The following is a 22,686-nucleotide window of genomic DNA, read 5'->3' as shown; positions in this document are numbered from 1 at the left end:
GCATATCTTATTACTGAAGCTATGTCAAATCCAAATCTTCTGATTCTCAGTTCAGTATTCTTTTTATCATACCATGAAATACAGGTTATTAGGAAAGTAGTTGTGTGTCATCTAGAATAACCAGCACTTAAATGTACCATTGTATTTCTATAATACTTATATCAAACCCTTAATTAGAAACTTTTTTGCACATATTTCTCTCACATAATTAATTCACTAGATATTCTCATTCACATCATATTCCTATAAGTGAAATCTGGTAGACACTGACCTTACTCCATGTAGTGAAATTAAATCTTTGAAATTCTCTGAAGGAGCCTACATGGTACTTAGAGGAACTATACATTTGAGAATTTTGTAATTCTCAATGTTAACTGCTTAGATTCAGTGAATTGCATGTGAATGTGATATAAATTTCTAAAGCAATCTAAGAAACTAAAGAGACTATTAGGAAGTGTCACTAAGAACAAAGCTACTATAGGTGATGGAGTTCCAGCTGAGCTATTTCAAAGCCTCAAAGATGCTGAGGAAAGGAAAGTGCTGCACTCAATATGCCAGCAAACTTGAAAAACTCAGCAGTGGCCACAGGACTGGAAAAGGTCAGTTTTCATTCCAGTCCCAAAGAAGGACAAAGCCAAAGAATGTTCACACCTACTGAACAATTACACATATTTCACATGCTAACAAAGTAATGCTCAGAATCCTTCAATGTAGGCTTTAACAGTATGTGAACCAAGAACCTCCAGATGTACAAGCTGGATTGAGAAAAGGCAGAGGAGCCAGAGATCAAATTGCCAACATCTGTTGGATCATAGAAAAAGCTAGATAATTCCAGAAAAAACAACTACTTCTGCTTCATTAACTACGCTAAAGCCTTTGACTGTGTAGATCACAACACACTGAAAAATTCTTCAAGAGATGGGAATACCAGACCACCTTACCTGCTCCTGAGAAACCTGTATGCAGCCCAAGAAGCAAGAGTTAGAACCAGACATGGAATGATGGACTGGTTCCAAATTGGGAAAGGAGTATGTCAAGCCTGTATATTGTCACCCTGCTTATTCAACTTCTGTTCAAAGTACATCATGGAAAATGTTGGGCTGAATAAAGCACAAGCTGGAATCAAAATTACCGGGAGAAATATCAACAATGTCAGATATGCAGATGATACCACTCTCATGGCAGAAAAAGAAGAGGAACTAAAAAGACTCTTGATGAAAGTTAAAGAGGAGACTGGAACAGCTGGCTTGAAACTCAACATTCAAAAAATGAAGATCATGGCATCTGGTCCCATCACTTCATGACAAATAGATGGGGAAACAACAGAAACAGTGACAGACTTTATTTTTGGGGGCTCCAAAATCACTGTGGACAGTGACTGCAGCCATGAAATTAAAAGACCCTTGTTCCTTGGAAGAAAAGCTATGACCAACCTAGACAGCATATTAAAAAGCAGAGATAAAACTTTGCCTACAAAGGTCCATCTAGTCAAAGCTATGTTTTTTTCCAGTGGTCATATGGATGTGAGAGCTGGACAATAAAAAAGGCTGAGCACTGAAGAATTGATGTGGTACTATGCTGTGAAAATTTGAATAAAATCAACTCTATGCCTTGTATTTGTTTTCATTTCTTACCCATTTTTGAAAAAAATGGGAATATTTTCATTTGCAAATAGAAAAGGAAACATTTACTAGAGACACATTCGTCATAAAGATATAAAGCCCCTCCATTCATTTAGCACAGAGAATAAACGCTTCTCCACTCTCCCCTATTATATAATTTATGTTTGGAAGATTTTTGAATTGATAAGAAAATTTGTAAGAAAAATGTCTATTATATTTTAATAGCCTGCACTTCTATCAACTGCACTGTCTGTTTCACGTTAATGACAATAAAGAGAAGATTTCACATCGCATCTTTATCTCAGCTTTTCATTTTTAAAGAGTGTAGGAGTTTCTATATTTTACCAAGGGTAGTATTGCTACAAATCAGGAGAGACTTACTACAGTGAAATTGAAAACTAATTATTTACTTACTCTTATAGTATCGTTTTGTAAAAATGTATTTGTTTACACCTCTATAATTTTACTACTTGAAAATAGAATTAATTCTGAATATTCTTTGTATAATAATTTCTTATACATAAAAAATATTTTAGTAAAATTTTTTTGTCCTTCAAAACTCTCGGTATACATGTAGGCATCTACAAAGCAAAATGCCTTGCAAAATTATGTCAAATTTCTGATAAATTTAAGTCCACATTTGGCCATTTTAAATGGGCCAAATCATTAGTTTAGAGAGTTTGGTATTTTTCAGCCAAAGGATTTGTGCGTGTATATGTATATATGTGTGTACATATGTGTTATCTATGGTACCATGTTGCAATAATGATTCTTCCATTTGTTCACACGTCCCTCCAGGGAGCACTTAAAGCACTTGGGTAGCCCCCTAATACACTGATTCTTGAAAGAAAAAAAACAGTGACAGTGTTAGTTGTTTCCAACTCTTTTCAAACCATAGACTGCAACCCACCAGGCTCCTCTGTCCATGCAGTTACCAGGCAAAAATAATGGAATATGTACCCATTTCCTTTTCCAGGGAATCTTCCTGACCCAGGGATCAAACCCAGGTCTCCTGCATTGCAGGCAGATTTTTTACACTGATCCTTATATGCTGACAATTTGACTTCTTTGGCCAATAGTAGAGTAGCAAACAAGAAACCAAACAGTGACTTGCGAGAGTGCTTTAACACTGGTCTTTGCCCTGTCACTGCTCTTGAAATATTGCTGCCATATATATAATCACAGGTTAACTTCCTACAGGATAAGAGACCGGATGACGTGATTGACATCTGGGAAATCAAGGCCATCATAAACCACAGCCCCACCCAAACCGCAAGCTGTTCACACATAGGTGAGCAAACCCAGCTGAGATTAGGTGAACAAGAGTTCTAGATCATAAGTTTCGACCAGCTGGACATCACCCAAATTGGCTAAATATATTGTGTGTGGAGGGGGGGGTGTGGGTGTGTGTGTGCATGCATGTCTCAATGCACTGTGTGCATGTGTTCTTATGCAACCCATACTATCTGAAATATTATCTGTCTTCCCTAATTCATCAGAAGTTTATTAACCAGGAGTTTTATCTAAACTTTTTATATCTCCACAACAGTGCCAAACTGTAGATTTTCAAGTATATATATTTGAAATATATATATATTGAGTGAATGAATAGCACATGAAAGAATGAATTAATATTTTTCTGCACTTTCTCTTAGCCAAAAGACTGAGAAGCATTAATTATTGTTTTGGATTTTTAAGATTCTTGTCTGTCACAGGAGCATCAATATTAAAGTGCTTAATATATACTATTGTTCCTAAATTTTTGCTCTTAATTATAAAATTTCTCAGAGAAAATTATGTGGCTTTTCACAAGTAACACAGACTCTTTGTTAAGTTTCTCAGATTCTCTGTTAACATACAGGATATGGTAGAAATGAGAAGTGTGGCACAGATGGAAACTGCTCTCTTCTGCTAATGAAAATAAGAACATTTTCTTCCAAGAATGATATTAAGATTTACACAGTTTACTCTATGGGTGAAAGCTCTGTTTGTTTAATATATCATATTGTCACATACGGTTGTAAGAGCTGGATTGTAAAGAAGCCAGAATAGCAAAAAATTGATGCCTTCGAACTGTAATGCTTGAAAAGACTCCTGAAAGTCCTTTGAACAGCAAGGAGATCAAACCAGTCAATCTTAAGGGAGATCAACACTGAATATTCACTCGAAGGACTGACACTGAAGCTGAAACTCCAGTATTTTGGTCATCTGACGTGAACAGCTGACACATTGGAAAAATCCCTAATGCTGGGAAAGACTGAGCACGGCAGCAGAAGAGGGTGTCAGAGGATGATACAGCTGGATGGCATTATGATGCAATAGACATTAACTTGGGCAAACTTCAGGAGATGGTGAGGGACAGGGAGGCCTGGCATGCTGCAGTCCGTGGTGTCGCAAAGAGTTGGACATCACTGGGTGACTGAACAGCAAAAAAATTGTCAGATATATGGGAAACACAATTACAAATACAAACTATTTTAATCACTGATATTCTGAGAGAGATTAGTAGTTTGCATTGTTGAAATTTTTTTACATATATAAAAATGTATAATGTCAGTGTTAACCTTATGATGGGATTTTTTTTTCAGGTGAGTTTATTTTTTTATTTTTCATGTTATTTTTTTTAATTTTATTTTTAAACTTTACAATATTGTATTGGTTTTGCCATATAACAAAATGAATCCACCACAGGTATACATGTGTTCCCCATCCTGAACCCTCCTCCCTCCTCCCTCCCTGTACCATTCCTATGGGTCGTCCCAGTCCACCAGCCACAAGCATCCAGTATCGTGCATCGAACCTAGACTGGCGACTCATTCCATATATGATATTATATGTATTTCAATGCCATTCTCCCAAATAATCCCACCCTCTCCCTCTCCCACAGAGTCCAAAAGACTGTTCTATACATCAGTGTCTCTTTTGCTATCTCGTTTACAGGGTTATTGTTACCATCTTTCTAAATTCCATATATATGTGTTAGTATACTGTATTGGTGTTTTTCTTTCTGGCTTACTTCACTCTGTATAATAGGCTCCAGTTTCATCCACCTCATTAGAATTGATTCAAATGTATTCTTTTTAATGGCTGAGTAATACTCCATTGTGTATATGTACCACACATGTTATAAAGTCAGAGCAGTCACCATATATTATCTGAGGACTGGCAAGAGTATTCCAGGAAGATGTTTTCTGTTATTCCTATCCACAGATATTATTTCTTCAGTGACTTTTCACAATACAATATTTTTGTTTAAGAGAACATGATTTTGCATAGATAGCTGCTTTTCTGTTGGAATTTGGCTGGTTTTCCACTTTGAGTATGTGATAAATCTAATAACATTGTGTGTTCTGTTAACTCTTTGAACATTGTATAGAGTGATGCCCATAAAAGATATGGTTTTGAATTAATTCAAATTGGAAGGAAAAAAGAACTATCCTCTTTACAGTAAATATAGATAGACCAGGAGATAGTAGAAAGAACTGAGTGGTTCAGAGGGAGAAGAATATGAATTTAGAGAGGACACTAATTTAACTGCCACACAGATTATAAAAATGTAGAGGACTGTATACTGGAAATAATTCTGTTTCCTTCACAAATACTACCTACTACATGCACACCAAATGTGTACAAAAATGCCCATAACACTAGTATTAATATTACTTAAATATCTGGAAATCATACAGATGTTCATTGTGAATTGTATACTCACTGAATGAATTATGGCTATAAAAATATATAAACCATAGCTGCATACCAAAATAAGATGTACCTCATAAAATAATCTTGAGCTAAAAAAATTAGAATATAAAAATACAGGCTATATAATTCCATTTCTATACAGTTGAGAAAAACTGGCAAAAAGTAACATTTACTGTTAAATGTCAGGATAACAGTTACCTTTGGGAAAGATACAAGGGATAACAACTGGAAAAGGAGATAAGAGTCTTCAAGAAAGCTGGCAATATTTTGTTTCTCTTTGCATTCTAATACCAATAAATGATTTTGGTAATTTATTTAAATTTATATTTTTATTATTCCTAGTCATTTTTAATAGTTTTGCTATTTATTGTCTTAAGAAATATTTGTTCATTTAATCTCTTTTATTGCCATGCATGTTTCTAGATTCAGAAACTACAGACATAATTACATAGATAAAAACATAACCCCATAGAGCTTACATACTAATAAAAAATAAACAAAATAAAATTAATAGGTTACATCTTATAGTTATCAATACAACAGAAAAAAGGCACAGAAGGGAGGTAGAGAAAGTATGTGTGTGTTAGATGTGTTGTAGTTTTAATAGGATGGTCCTAGGCCTGACTGAGAAGAAGACATCTGGGCAAAGACCTGAGGAAGCAAGACACTGAGCTCTCAGATGTGTGGAATGGAGACAGTCTAGACAAATAGAATATCAAGTGTAAAGACCTAGGCAGGGAGATCAAGGGATTGAGCAACAGATGATGACTTTAGAGGAGTAAGGACAGCCAGTACATACAAGTACAGTGAAAGCCTTGGGTTTTACCATGGATAATTTGGAAAGCCATTTAGGGTTTTGTTTCTTTTCTTTTTTCTTTTTTTTTTTTTTTACAAAAGCCCAGTGGTATCTGTCTCTCATTGAAAAATATCACTTTGGCTACTTCCCTGAGATTTGACTCAAACATAGAAGACAGGGCATGAGGAACTGGGAACTATTACAAAGATATAAAAATAGGCCAGAAAGATAATGGTGGATTAGATAAGAAAAAAATGCAGTGGAGGAAAATGGTCAAATTCTGAATTTATTTTGAAGGTAAAATTGAAAAATAGTATGTGCTGACACGCTGCATTTGAGATGTGAAAGTAAGAGTAGTCAAGAATGAATCTAGACATAAACACCTGGTCAACAGGATTTGCTGTCATTGCACTGAAATAGGAAAAGAGAGTTGGGGAGAAAATATAAGGATCTTGGATTCGGACATACTGATTTTTAGGTGCCACATAGACACTCAAATAAGAGTCAAGAGGACAAGAGACAGGAGGACAAGGACAAGAGTGAAGAGACACTCAAAAGGATGAGTAGATTAGCAAGAACTAACTGAGAAGGTGGAGACATAGAGTCAGTGAGCTAAGGGAAAGCAAAGAAAGTGTTTCAGGAAGGAATGATTGATAATACATATCTAATGTTCCAGAAAGAGATATAATAGTTAATTTCTGTGATAGGTACCACTTACACAGATTAAGATAAAACATTCATCACTTGTACTGAGTACTGCAATATTCTTGAGGGAGAGGCAGACTTCAGTAAGAGTGAGATGCCAAATGCGTGCTCTGAGAAAGTACCAAGATACAGAGCATTTTGATAATTGACCATGTAGTCTAAAGAAAGAAGAAAGGTCTAGAAAACAGATAAGAGTAGGTGATGTGTAGGAGAATCAAGGGTTTCTTTGAATGGTGGACACAAAAGGATAAAAAGAATCATGAAAGGAGGTCAGCAGCTTCCTCTTCACTCTTACCATTACTTACAGGTAGGCTAGAAGTTGGGGGTGAGACTCAAAAGCACAGGGCTTTCAGATGCCTCAGTCTCTTCTGTCTATGCTCATAGACATTCTTCCTTTCATAGACTTTCCTGTAGCTGTCTCTACTCCATTATAAAAAAATATTTTCCTTCTGTTCATTCTCCTAAACCCAGTTTAGTTATCAATTCCTCTAGGAATACTTTCTTCAACCAATCCAGCCATGCCCAATCTAAACTGTATCATTTTTCTCTGTTTCTATACCATAAATCATAGCTGCCATTTATTTCTCTGTCTCCCATTAGATGGTTATCTATTGAACATGCTTAAAAACTGTTTTATCCTGTACCACCAATACCAGCCACATAATAGGTCACTTTTTGAATGGAAAAAAAAATCATTCTTAGTAATCTTAATTAAAAAAGACATACTTGGATTTTCAATAAAGCTAGTATAGCTGTGTAAGAATCTGTTAGGTAACATTCAAATTAACCAGCATAAATATTGGAAAAGAAGGGCTAACTAAAGAAGAGTCACAAATAATAGCTCATCCGACCTAACAGAAGCAGAAGATATTAAGAAGAGGTGGCAAGAATACACAGAAGAACTGTACAAAAAGGATCTTCACGACCCAGATAATCATGATGGTGTGATCACTCACCTACAAAGACATCCTGGAATGTGAAGTCAAGTGGGCCTCAGAAAGCATCACTAAAAACAAAGCTAGTGGGGGTGATGGCATTCCAGTTGAACTATTTCAAATCCTGAAAGATGATGCTGTGAAATTCCTGCACTCAATATGCCAGCAAATTTGGAAAACTCAGCAGTGGCCACAGGACTGGAAAAAGTCAGTTTTCATTCCAATTCCAAAGAAAGGCAATGCCAAAGAATGCCCAAACTACCGCACAAGTTCACTCATTTCACACGCTAGTAAAGTAAAGCTCAAAATTCTCCAAGCCAGGCTTCAGCAATATGTGAACTGTGAACTTCCTGATGTTCAAGCTGGTTTTAGAAAAGGCAGAGGAACCAGAGATCAAATTGTCAACATCCGCTGGATCATCGAAAAAGCAAGAGAGTTCAGAAAAACATCTATTTCTGCTTTATTGACTACGCCAAAGCCTTTGACTGTGTGGATCACAATAAACTGTGGAAAATTCTGAAAGAGATAGGAATACCAGACCACCTGACCTGCCTCTTAAGAAATCTGTATGCAGGTCAGGAAGCACCAGTTAGAACTGGACATGGAAAAACAGACTGGTTCCAAATAGGAAAAGGAGTACGTCAAGGCTGTATAGTGTCACCCTGCTTATTTAATTTATATGCAGAGTACATCATGAGAAATGCTGGGCTGGAAGAAGCACAAGCTGGAATCAAGATTGCTGGGAGAAATATCAATAACCTCAGACATGCAGATGACACCACCCTTATGGCAGAATGAAGAGGAACTAAAAAGCTTCTTGATGAAAATGAAAGAGGAGAGTGCAAAAGTTGGCTTAAAGCTCAACATTGAGAAAATGAAGATCATGGCATCCGGTCCCATCACTTCATGGGAAATAGGTGGGGAAACAGTGGAAACAATGTCAGACTTTATTTTTGGGGGCTCCAAAATCACTGCAGATGGTGACTTCAGCCATGCAGCCATGAAATTAAAAGACGCTTACTCCTTGGAAGGAAAGTTATGACCAACCTAGATAGCACATTGAAAAGCAGAGACATTACTTTGCCAACAAAGGTCCGTCTAGTCAAGGCTATGGTTTTTCCTGTGGTCATGTATGGATGTGAGAGTTGGACTGTGAAGAAGGCTGAGCACTGAAGAATTGATGCTTTTGAACTGTGGTGTTGGAGAAGACTCTTGAGAGTCCCTTGGACTGCAAGGAGATCCAACCAGTCCATTCTGAAGGAGATCAGCCCTGGGATTTCTTTGGAAGGAATGATGCTAAAGCTGAAACTCCAGTACTTTGGCCACCTCATGCAAAGAGTTGACTCATTGGAAAAGACTCTGATGCTGGGAGGGATGGTGGCAGGAGGAGAAGGGGATGACAGAGGATGAGATGGCTGGATGGCATCACTGACTCGATGGACGTGAGTCTGAGTGAACTCAGGGAGTTGGTGATGGACAGGGAGAACTGGCGTGCTGCAGTTCATGGGGTCACAAAGAGTCAGACACGACTGAGTGACTGAACTGAACTGAATTGAACTGAAAGTTTAATGCAAGGTTAACAGGAAAAATCCATTTCTATGTGTGTTCTGTCTTTGACAACATAGAGATAATGAGGATGGAGGGAAGAATCATCTTTAAACTGGATAATTAAACCAAGTATCAACCATAGGCAAGCTGAGCTCAAGATAAATGGAAACACAATATGAAGGCAATGACTAATAAATAAGCCAACACACTTAGTCTAGGCATTTGGTATCCAAGGATACTAATAGATTCCCATTAACAAAATTATTTATGTATATAGTGATTTACGAGTATTCATATGTTGTACTCTAGTCTTTGAAATACTATGCCATTACCTGGACCTTATTCCATCTAATTGTTCAAACAGTTGTCTAAGTAATGTATTCTTATTTCTATTCTACACATGAGAGCAGCAGCCATACCTGACTTGCCATAAATCCTACATAAGGTAAGAAGAATTGATGCTTTTGAACTGTGGTGTTGGAGAAGACTCTTGAGAGTCCCTTGGACTGCAAGGAGATCCAAGTATTCCACCCTAAATGAGATCAGTCCTGGATGTTCATTGGAAGGACTGATGTTGAAGCTGAAACTCCAATACTTGGGCCACTTAATGTGAAGAGAGGACTCATTTGGAAAGACCCTGATGCTGGGAAAGATTGAGGGCAGGAGAAGAAGGGGACGACAGAGGATGAGATGGTTGGATGGCGTCACCAACTCAATGGACATGAGTTTGGGTGGACTCCGGGAGTGGTGATTGACAGGGAGGCTTGGCGTTCTGCAGTTCATGGGATCACAAAGCGTAAGACACGACTGAGCGACTGAACTGAACTAAAGCTAAGATGATCCAAGACATGAAATCACGTCTTCTGAATCCAAATTCAGAACCCTTTCTATGGACAGGAAAACTGGAAAATGCATGCTCAGAAACACATTTGAGAAAGAATAACTGTTTGAGAAATTATGAAAAACGGGAGTTGTTGTTGTTTAGTCTCTAAGTTGTGTCTGACTCTTTGTGACCCCATGGACTGTAACCCACCAGGCTCCTCTGTCCATGGGACTCTCCAGGCAGAAATGCTGGATTGGGTTGCCATTTCCTTCTCCAGGGGAATCTTCCCAACCCAAGGACTGAGCCTGTGGCTCCTGAATTGACAGGTGGAGTCTACCACTGAGCCACCAGGGAAGCCCCCAGTAGATTTGTATCCATGTATTAAAACACTATCATCCCAAACACTGGGGATTATTTCACAGTGGGAACTTATGACAAGGTGAGAAGTACCATCTAACACACAAATTTAATTATATAGAAAAAACTTTTATTAGAGTGGAAAAATAAAGTTGGAAGAAAAGAAATGTATTCACTACTTATTTCATTTCTACTTCTAATCAGGATCTTCTTGGTAGCATTTAAGATTCTACACCAGTTAGTTACAACACAGCGATTCAGAAATCTCAAAATTATCACAGTGTAAAAAAAATTACAGTAAGCAGCATAAAATTACAATTTATTATACGGGCAGGCATTTTCACAACAACCTGTAAAAACATTTAAAGCCTAACTTCTTACAGAATTCTATTTCTGAACTTCTGTTTTTGTCACTCCTTCTTTTCCCCTTTTGTTTTATAAGCACTATAAACCTGGTATGAAATCTACTGGACATTGCAAAGCTGGGTGAGTGCTTCCTTGGATGACAGAATAAGCCTGCTTGAGTAATTCTTGCTGGGACCTGGAGAATATGGGAGAGACACAAATATTCAAGGGTCAGTCTATATATTAATGTTCAAAAAGAAGAAAGAGTTAGATATTGAAAACTGAAGAATTAAAGCCGATTATTTTGATGCCAAATCCCAGGAGGATTCAAAAGCACTGGTAAACAGTTGCTTCGAGGGCATGAAGAAACAGAATAAAATTACCTAATGCTGGTTTATTAAAAATAAACACTCAATATCATTCTCTATTATTGATTATATACTTTCTTTTCTGCTTGGGGTGGAGAATGCCATAGATATAATGAATGTGAAAAAAGTATTTAATCATTTCTCTCAATATACCTTTGTGGATAATATGAAGCTGATTAAACAATCATTCTTAGTGAGTGTTGTATCCTGGAGTAAGGGAAAAATGCAGGAAGTGCTGCTAGAATGCATAAGTATCCATCCTTGCACATACCCTGTAGGTCTAAAATACATCAGAGGTGGAATGTATCCCAGTGTTGAACTAAATGATTTAGATAATAAATGCTGACTCACTTCCTTCTGGAAAGAGCTGAAACAGATTTTCATGTGATTTTCATATTTAACATTGATTGGTCTCTTGCAATTAACAGCATTTGATCAAACCTAAGTGACTAGGAAAATCACCTCAATGGTATTGAGTTGGGCATAGCTGCATTTCCAGGCACACTATTATTCTTCCCTCTGTAGTATAATAAAATAATTAAACATAATTCTAATTTCCTTCAAAATGATAAACAACAAATGTAAGGGGAAAGAAAGGAAAAAAAACAACAGAAATCAACCTTCCATTTTTCAGCATGGCATATTCTTGATATAAGCACAGCTGTTGCTGCCAGCAAAACCAATTATAAATGCAAGTAAATTCATTTTTCCCCACAAATAATATTTTCATTAATTTCACAGTATTCCAGGAATAAATCATATTGTACTAGATCCTTTGGCATGTCAAACAAAAGCTAGCCTTCTTAAGTAGATTATGGACCACAGAAAGTTGAGTATTATTCTCTATGTTATGATGAATTATGGGTTTTCCCCTATTTGCTTATATATTTGACATCATAATCGCTATAATTGGCATGATTCCTAAAAGAGTAAGAAGATGAGGGGACATGGGAAAAATGACCATCTTAAAATCAGTGAATGATACTCTATTTAGTCACAAAATATCTATAAAATTCAGAATCTTTCAGTGGTAAGAAAATGAATCTTTGAACTCAGGAAGGTCAGGTTCAAAGTTGTTCTCATTCAAGATTGTGCAACTTTTGACAAGTTACATAATTACATAATTTATTTTCATCCTCCTACTTTGTAACAGAAGGAAAAGAGAAGGAAAGAAAAGAAAAAAAAATGATTCTTGAACACTGAAATGTTTTCCATCTATTTTCTCTGTTTTGTTTTGCTTTGTTCTTTTTGTGTAGTAAAGAAATAATTTGTAGAGAATAAAATGATAAGAAGATAACTTATTAGAGGTTTGGTGACAGTTGAAAGATTGTGGAAAGTGGAAAATGAAACATCCAGAGAAAAAGAATGTTTCAGCAGAATTTAAGACCTAGTTGAGACTGTTGATAATTTGTTGATCATTTATAGCTGTAAATATCCTCAGTTGAAATACTCTCAGCCCAGGTATGGGCAAAATGATGCAGATAGTTAAGTTATCTAGGATTAGGGATTTGTTGTGTGATGACAGGAAAGGGCAAAAAGGAAAGTGGATTTAGAATTTTGACAAGAGAGTGAGTGATATGACAGAGTTTGACTCAGAACTGTTAACATGGGCCTTCCCTGGAGTCCAGTGGTTCAGACTTCGCCTTCCAATGCAGGGGTGTTAAAGTTCAATCACTGGTTGGGGAGCTAAGATTCCACATGCCTCTTGGCCAAAAAACCAAAACATAAAACAGAAACAATATTTTAACAAATTCAATAAAGACTTTAAAAATGGTCCACAAAAAAAAAATATAGAAAAATCTGTTAATGCAAAATATTAGGTATCCACATGAATTTCGTATACAGTTGTAATGGGCATAGGATTAGCAAGAAATTTAGAAAACAACAGAAAACTTAGGTAATAAAGAAAAATGTCTAAATTTGTGATTTTTTTTTTTTTTTTTTTATAGAACAGTGTAACAACAGGATTCAGTCAATGTGTAATCATCTAATTTGGCTAAAATGTAGAGAAAAGCCATGCTATTTCAGATATTCAGAAAACTGAGATGCTGGGTTTTTCACAAGACCTCCATATGAATTTTGAAATCATACATGATGGCTGGGGTTTCCATGGGGGAAAAAACAAAAGACTGTAAACAATATTCCAAATTTGTTGAAGAATAAAATAATACATAAAAGAGTTATTAGATATGGTGAAAGTGAGGGTGATTTAGGCAAGTTGCACAACTCACAAAGAGGAGGGGATTTTACAAGAGAATAGCATTGTAATTGGAGAAGGCGATGGCACCCCACTCCAGTACTCTTGCCTGGAAAATCCCATGGACGGACGAACCTGGAGGGCTGCAGTCCATGGGGTCCCTAAGAGTCGGACACGACTGAGCGACTTCACTTTCACTTTCATGCATTGGAGAAGGAAATGGCAACCCACTCCAGTGTTCTTGGCTGGAGAATCCCAGGGACAGGGGAGCCTGGTGGGCTGCTGTCCATGGGGTCGCACAGAGTCGGACATGACTGAAGCGACTTAGCAGCAGCAGCATTGTAATGCTTTAAATCTGGTGTAGGTCAGGAGGAGGATTTCAAATACACATAAACATACAATGCATGTAGTATGAAGAAATTTACGTTTTCAACTGGAGGGAGGTGCATTTCACTGGATCTTCATCTGAGGATCAGGTTTCAGATAAAACAAAGGAAATCTTTAGTTAAAAGGTTGAAACAAAAGACTATTAATTACGGATTAGGTTTGTTTTGAAACAAAGGGTTTCTCTGGTGGCTCAGATGGTAAATAATCTGCCTGCAATGCAGGAGACCCCAGTTTGATCCCTGGGTCGGGAATATCCCCGGGAGAAGGGAATGACAACTCCAGTATGCTTGCCTGGAAAATTCCATGGGCAGAGGAGCCTGGTGGGCTACCGTCCATGGGGTTGCAAAAAATCAGACATGATTGAGTATCTAATACTTCACTTTTCACTAAGAGAAGAAAAATTAAAAGAGGCCTATCTGTATGAAAATACTGTGTCAGAAGAAAAGGCATTCTGTTTTGCGAGGAGAAAAATGGTCCTTGTGGTTTCAGTTACAAAATATGCCTAGAAGGGGGAGGAATCTTCAAGACCACAAAACGTAAACTACAGTTTAAAGAGAAATTGACCATACGTGGCAGGTAGCAATTGATCACAAGCCATATACCTTTTCAAGTATACATGTGTTCTAGCAGTGAGCATCATTTTAAGTATATATTATTATTTAAACAACAACAGCAAAACTTGGGAACTCTGTGTGCTGATTGAGCACAGACTTTGAAATCAAAAAGATTTAATATCTATCTACCTTTGGCACTTTCCAGCTTTGAAAACTAGCAATTTCATATTTTCTTTCAGGCTCAGTGTCCTCATCTCCAAACTGAAGGGGAGGGCATAGAAAGAGGTTATTTATCCAAGGTCAAATAACTAGCAAGCAAGTAAGACCCTGAAACTAGATTTGCTAATGTTCTTTCTGTTCTGCTATATTACCATCACCTATGGTTAAACATCTAGAAAAACCAATAAAGAATTCACGATTCATATGCTGGGTTTGGGAAATTCAGACAAGATTTATGTTAGTGCTTATCTCCACCAGCTGTCTTTAAATCACAAGGCTAAACACAGGCAACAGTTTGCTTGGATTTTCCATTTTGGTTACTTGAAACATATTGCAAGAAGCTTCTGTACCTTGGTTTAAAGCACAGTGTAGTCAGTGGCAAAGACTAACTGTTCTCTGCAAAAAATCTAAACAAGTACTAGGCATTTCTTCAGTTTTCAATCAACTGTGCTGCATGTTTAAAACATAGTTTAAGTAATAGCAAAACTAGAAACATGGCAGAATGCAAAGTAAGAGATAGGCAGGGCCACTTTGCCACCACAAACGGAAACAGATGGAGAATCATGTAACTAGGAAAAATCAGAGCCAACCAGAAAGTGTAGATGAGCCAGCCTGATGAGAGTAGTGCCAGTGAAGAGCACAGGCAGATTGCTAAGCTCTACCGGGGCAGCAACAAGGTATGAGAGACAGGCTGTAGGCGACGAATCACTGTCTGGGATTTTCCAGTAACAGAGGCAAAGAAAGGCAGAGTATACTAATGAAAGAGACACTGCACAACACCTGTGTCATATCTTCTGAACTGAAGGTCTTCCCTCCCTGGTACTCATGAATGATGCTTCAAATGTCCCACTCCTGTTGCTTAGTGAATACCTGCAGTAAACCAAAATGTCAGTAAAACTACATGACTCTGAGGTTCTGGACCCTCTTGATATATCCCCATTTCCCAATAAACAACTCTCAACTAGTAATAGTAATTTTTTTCTCTATACTTTGGGCATAACATACCAGCCTGCCATTTTAACTGTTTAAGGTTACTACAAAGACAAAAGAAGCCAACATATATTTGCAGGCAATTAAGTGAGTTATCCCTAGAGAAGGATATGGCAACCCACTCCAGTATTCTTACCTGGAGAATCCCATGGACAGAGGAGCCTGGCAGGCTATAGTCCATGGGCCTGCAAAGAGTCGGACACGACTGAGCTACTAACACACATAATTGAATTGTCACATATTTAAACACACGCTTCTAACCTTAGTTTTTTCTACTGGAAAAGTACTAAACAAACTTAACCAAAAAGACACTGATGTGAAGGATGAAAATCATCATCATCATCATCATGTAAAGCAATTCCCAATGGGAAATACAGATTCAGTCTCTGCCTCGAATACCATACAACCAACTTCCTAATCAGCAAGCTCCTTCTCAAAAACTACTGCTGCTGCTGCTGCTAAGTCGCTTTAGTCGTGTCCGACTCTGTTCGACCCCACAGACAGTGGCCCACCAGGCTCCCCTATCCCTGGGATTCTCCAGGCAAGAACAGTAGAGTGGGTTGCCATTTCCTTCTCCAATGCATGAAAGGGAAAAGTGAAAGTGAAGTCAATCAATCGTGTCCGACTCTTCGAGACCCCATGGTCTGCAGCCTACCAGGCTCCTCCGTCCATGGGATTTTCCAGGCAAGAGTACTGGAATGGGTGCCATTGCCTTCTCCATCAAAAACTACAGTTAACAATTGATTCTTCCTTCTTCATGGAATATGACACAAATAGCCTTCTATGCCTTTTCAACTAAGTTGTATAATGTTTATGTTGCTTTCATCTCCAACTCCTTTGATTATAGAACTGAAGTTTCTACTTCCCAGTGAGCATAAAGAACTTAAGCAAAATATTCCTTGATGGCTTATTACACTGTTCTATAGAGTCTATTCCACTATTGTGCCGTAAGTGTTAGTTTCAAGTAATATTAATATTTGGTCCTTTTGCTAATTACAGAGAAAGTTAACAATGACCACATATCACTGTTTTGAATTTGTCAACTGATGTATAATCAAATTTGAACTTTGTTTAGACCAAGAGAGGAGAATTGATACACTGAATTGATTTTGTCATAATACTTTTAAAAAGCCAAACCACTTTAAAACAGCAATTTACTTTTTTTCTTTAAATCTGATTTTTTGATTGTTTACGGCTAACAGATGACCTTTCCTCCTACTTTACAGAGAAAGTGGGATCATAAAACTTAAAGTACAATGTTTTGTTTCCATATATATAGATATGCTCTTAAAACCCTATTTACATTTCATCTCAAATGAAAAAGTCAAATCTTTTTAGATCTAAAATAATTTTTTATACCTCATTTAAGACTTTTCTCTATAATTTATCCTCTCTCATGTATCTTATAGACATCTCAGGTGGAGTGAGTGCTAAAGAATCTGCCTGCCCATACAAGAGACACAGAGATGTGGGTTCTATACCTGGGCTGGGAAGATCCCTGTAGTGGGAAATGGCACCCCACTCCAGTATTCTTGCCTGGAAAATACCATGGGCAGAGGAGTCTGGTAGGCTACGGTCCACAGGGATGCAAAGAGTTGGACATGACTGAGAGCACTGAGCATGTATCTTAAAGTTTCTCTTTTCCTCTTCCCAATTGTTTTTCAGTTTATAAACATGACCAAAGTGTTTTATCCCAAATATCTTCCCAACTTCTGAACTCATCTTGATGTATGTTAAATTATAACCTACAGTTATGAAAATAGTATGTTAATAGAATAGTAACTGATTCTAAGAAAAAAAAATCCTAAGAATATATATGCATTTAATTTAAAACACAAAGGACCTGGAAACAGTATTGCAACTTGAAGTGCAAGAAAAGTATATTGTTTAACTTCACACCATACAAAACCTAAACGGATAAATTGTTAGATAAGAAAATATCTAAAGAAATATCAAGTTTAAAAATAAAATAAAATTAAAAAAAAAAAATAAAAAACAGAAAAAAAAAAAAAAAAGAAATATCTGAAAGTGAATAGAGGTTCTTTACTGAAGGAATTTTCCTAACATAGTACATAGGCTATTTGACCTTATACACCATATTTCAGTAACATTTAATAAAAGGATGGGTTCAACAGAAATAAAAATTAATTTGGAAATATCTATACCCAAAATGTTTTATCTTTCCATACATATTTTATGATGTTATGAATTAAAACTATATTTTTTAACAACTGTGCAGAGGAAGTGAGGCTTTTAAAAAAGACAGTTTTCTGGAGACTGTGAGTAGACTATTCACCATTATCAGGCATCTACAGCACATGATATGCATGTGGTTTTCAACAATTTGGAATGATTATACAATTTCATTTCTCACTTTAATGTCAACTTCTAAATTCACTAGGCAACTGATAGAACTGTCATATATCATTTTTATTTAGGCTGTTTTGTTTACTAAACTCATTGTCTCAGTATCTTTTCTGAACCCTGCAAAAAGAGCTATGCTTCATTATTCAATAAATAATGTGAACTTTAATATTATCTGCTTAAAAGAACTCTTTGTTCTTTATCTCTGTTGTGCACAAAATGAAGGCAGTGTTTTTCTAAGGACAGTATTTCTACTGGTGATAATCTGTTTTACACATCATAATAACAAGAATAGACCTACTGATATATGCCTTTCCTTGAGATAATTTCTCTATGAGAAAATATCCATAAAAAGTGTCCAGTTTCCTTGGAAGAAAACACAAGCCATAAAATGTGCTATTTCGTTTATAATAAATCATCAATTCATCAGCATAAGATTATAAGTCAAGCATTATTCCAATAAACAGGAAATAGAACACTCAATAATTCATTTTGTGTGTGATTTTTAAGTTCTAATGGACAGGCCGATATTAAGCCAACAAGTAAATATACAGCATGTGCATGTGTGCATACTCAGTTATGTCCAGCTTTTGTGACCCCATGGACTGTAGCCTGCCAGGCTCCTCTGCCCATGGGATTTCCCAGGTGAGAATACTGGAGTCGGTTGCCATTTGCTTCTCCAGGGGATCTTTCCAACCCAAGGATCTAACCATCATATCCTGTGTCTCCTGCTTTACCAGGTAGATTCTTTAACACTGCACCACCTGGAAGCACAGTACATCAGGTGATAAAATGGAAGCTAACAGAAAGGAAAGCTGATAATGAGATAGGAAAAGGGAAGTCATTTTAAGTAGGTTAGTCAAGGAAGGTCTCATTCAAAATAGGCCATTTGAGTAAATACTTGAAAGGTGAGAGCAGGTCATGAATGTGTTTCAACAGAGTGCAAGTAACTGCAAAGACTCATAGGAAGAAAATTCCTTGATGTGTTTACAGAACAAAATGACAGTCTGTGGGCAAGAGTGGAATGGAAGACAATGAACTTGACAGTCAAGGTCAGAGAGGTCATCAGGCTTGTAGGAGACAGAGGTGGCTAGACTTTGAAGATCATTCTGCAAATTAAATGGACTTCTTTTGTACTTTGAGCAAAGGAGTTCACAATTGGGATTGTTCCATTTTATCACTCTGGCTATCCTGCTTAGAGAATGAAGTGTAAGGAAGAGGGACAAGGGTGGAAATTATTACAATAACCCCCATAGACATGATGGTTATATGAACCAAACTGGAAGGTGGTGAGAAAGCCACCTTCCAGATATTTTTGAAACTGTGTTGACAGACCAGTTGTGGTTTGAAAGACTGTAGAAACGGTAACTAGAAACATTTTGACCTGAACAACAGGTTGGATTTGCAAAATCATCCGATGTCCAGAATTCCATTTCAATCTTTAAAATAGAAATCTAGTGTGGTATTAAATTATAAATTACATGTAAATATATGCAAAAAGGAGAACAGATTATGGAGTTACCAATTTATTTTTCTATGCATATTAGATTATAATGCAACCTGGCTATTAAATATACTGGAATTTATAGAAACATAGTTTACTGGTTTTCTAAGTAGATTCTCTGAAACTATTAGGCTGTGACAGCACAAACTGTCTCTGATCATGTAAGCACATGTGTATTTTCCAAATTTTCACACAAAAAATTTTATTTTGTACCTTGGTTAACCAAAATTTGCTGCCTTTCTAAGCATACAAACGATTGTGAGGAAGACTGAAACATGTAGGTGGACAAGTGTATACACTTATTTACCCTTTGGAAAATGCCCTTTTTAGAAAAAATTATAAATAATAAGGGCAAGATAGATGCAATGTTTATTAGATTTTAAAGTATTCATGTATATATTAAAATTGTACTGTATTTGCTCACAATCCCTCTCTTTCTTTTTTATTCCTGTTGCCAAGGTTCCTTTCAAATACCATTAATTTGAAGGACAAAATTTCACATGCTAAATGTTGAATGAATAACCCAATATCAAAGATATTTTGTACTACTACTCATCAGCCAAAGTCAACTTAAGCCAGCAGGAAAATAGTAATAATTAGTTACACCAATAATATTATTTGGAAGAAAAACAGTAGCATGTTCCTTAGAAATATTATCTGAATTCACAAATTATGATGTGGACTTATACATGAATGAGTCCTATGCAATGAATAAAATTTCTACATGTAGTCATCATCTACTGTGCAGTCCAAAAATCATACATATATTATCTGAGAGTCCAATAATCATACATATATTATCTAAACCCTACTTTTTAATCATATACAAGCATATTTTTACAAAGTGGGCTTGTAATGAGATGTTTCATCCATAATTTATGACAGTCACTTTAATTTTTCAGAAATTTGTAAAGTTACTGCATTGTTGTAACATGAATTTTTCCAAATGAGATTAGTGACCATTCACAGTCCTAGAAGAAAGATTTTTATCATCTTTAGAATGGAACTGGTGGGTGCCTTCTATATCAGATGATTTTCAAACTTTTTGATAATGAAAGAAAATGAATTCAATGTGACTTTAATAAATCTCACACAAGATACAGGACCTTATTTAATGATATTCTTTCTAATCAGTACTTTTATATTCTTATTACGTAGAGTTATTTCATACTTCTAAATCACTAACATCTCGCTACTTTTTCAATTTAAAATAATTATGCATGGAATTTGAACATTTGACATTATTAAGGTGAATGTGCTCAGTCACTTCAGTTGTGTCCAACTCTGCCTCTTTGGAACCCCATGGACCACAGCCTACCAGGCTCCTCTGCCCATGGGATTCTCCCAGCAAGAATATCGGAGTGGGTTGCTGTACTCTCTTCCAGGGGATCTTCCCAACCCATGAATGGAGCCTGCATCTCCTGCATTGCAGGTGGGTTCTTTATCACTGAGCCACCAGGGAAACCCCAATGTCTTAATATTGGTGCCTATTGGTGTAACTATCAGATACTAAATTTTTAAGTAGTTGGTTACCACCACTTTCTTACCAGTTATAAGATAAGGCTCAGGAATGAATCTTTTCTAAAGGTTTCCTAGATATTTGGATACATAGTTATCCATGTTTGGAAACTCTTGCTCTAAAGGATAATGATGACATTCAACTTGAAACTAAGAAGTGTGCTTATATTAATGTGAAGAGATCTCTTCAAGAAAATTAGAGATACTAAGGGAACATTTCAGGCAAAGATGGGCTCAGTAAAGGACAGAAATGGTATGGACCTAACAGAAGCAGAAGATATTAAGAAGAGATGGCAAGAATACACAGAACTGTACAAAACATATCTTCACAACCCAGATAATCACGATGGTGTGATCACTGACCTAGAGCCAGACATCCTGGAATGTGAAGTCAAGTGGGCCTTAGAAAGCATCACTACGAACAAAGCTAGTGGAGGTGATGGAATTCCAGTGGAGCTATTTCAAATCCTGAAAGATGATGCTGCGAAAGTGCTGCACTCAATATGCCAGCAAATTTGGAAAACTCAATAGTGGCCACAGGACTGGAAAACGTCAGTTTTCATTCCAATCCCAAAGAAAGGCAATGCCAAAGAATGCTTAAACTACCGCACAATTGTACTCATCTCACACGCTAGTAAAGAAATGTCGACAAATGACTTTAAAACCCCTACTCTGCTATTTTTTTTTTTTCCTCTGCTTCTCAGAAGGCTGTGAGAGAACTGAGTATATCGTCAGTGCTACTTATCCATCTTGCTCCTTACTTCAGGGATAGCAGCTACCTTGAGATTGTTACCTACAACAATGATTTGTAGGCTCTGGATAAACAGCATTAAGAAAAATAAGACAGGCTTTTGCTCTCATGGAGCTTACAAATCAGTTTTAAGACACAGGAAATTAATATATAATCTGATCATTATACAGTGTGCTAGACAGTGTTCAGGTACATACATCAAAAGTTCTTTCTTCTCCTATCATATTTTATTATTTGTAGTAAAAATAGTTGAAAAATCCTAACATTTCAGTCCATTGCAGCAAGTTACTCAAACTCAGGGGTCTGAATTTTTAATCTCTCAGAGGCAGATTATATCATACAAACTTCATGGTATATATACAAAATATTTAAACTTATGTACTGCTTTTCACATAGTGACCATGGCTTAGTGCTTAATGAGTATTAGTATCTATTGGGTTGGCCAAAAAGTTTGTTCTGATTTTTCCATAGGATAGTATGGAAAACCTGAATAAATTTTTTGGGTAACTCTCTTTCTCTCTCTCTCTATACATATATATGTGTGTGTGTGTGTGTGTGTGTGTGTGTGTGTGTGTGTGTGTATGAATATCACAAAAGGGAAGATACGACATATTTAAGGTTCATTCAAGGAGGTTTTATTTACAAGGTGACAATTGCAAATGTGACAAATAGTAAAGTATAAGAAAAATCACAGGCAAAATGGGTCTAGTAGCCCATATCTGTTATCATCCTCACACATTACGTCATGAAGGAAGGCAGAGGTTACTGAAAACTAAAGGGAGTCAAATCCTGAGCAGGGAAATAAACGTGTTGACCTCAAACTCTTTTCTTTCATACTGCTTGCCATGCTTTCCCACCAAGGAACCAAATGCAATAAAAATATTATGGAAGCCTTTAGAATAGGGTCATATGTGCCCCTGGAGGCAAGGAGTAATATGGAGAAGAAAGAAAAAAATGTTTCTGGAGAAGAAACAATCGGAAAGTAGGTAACATAGAATACT

Source organism: Bos indicus, chromosome 6, assembly GCF_029378745.1.
Source record: "Bos indicus isolate NIAB-ARS_2022 breed Sahiwal x Tharparkar chromosome 6, NIAB-ARS_B.indTharparkar_mat_pri_1.0, whole genome shotgun sequence".
Classification (NCBI taxonomy): domain Eukaryota; kingdom Metazoa; phylum Chordata; class Mammalia; order Artiodactyla; family Bovidae; genus Bos; species Bos indicus.
Note: the sequence above shows the minus strand (reverse complement) of the source record.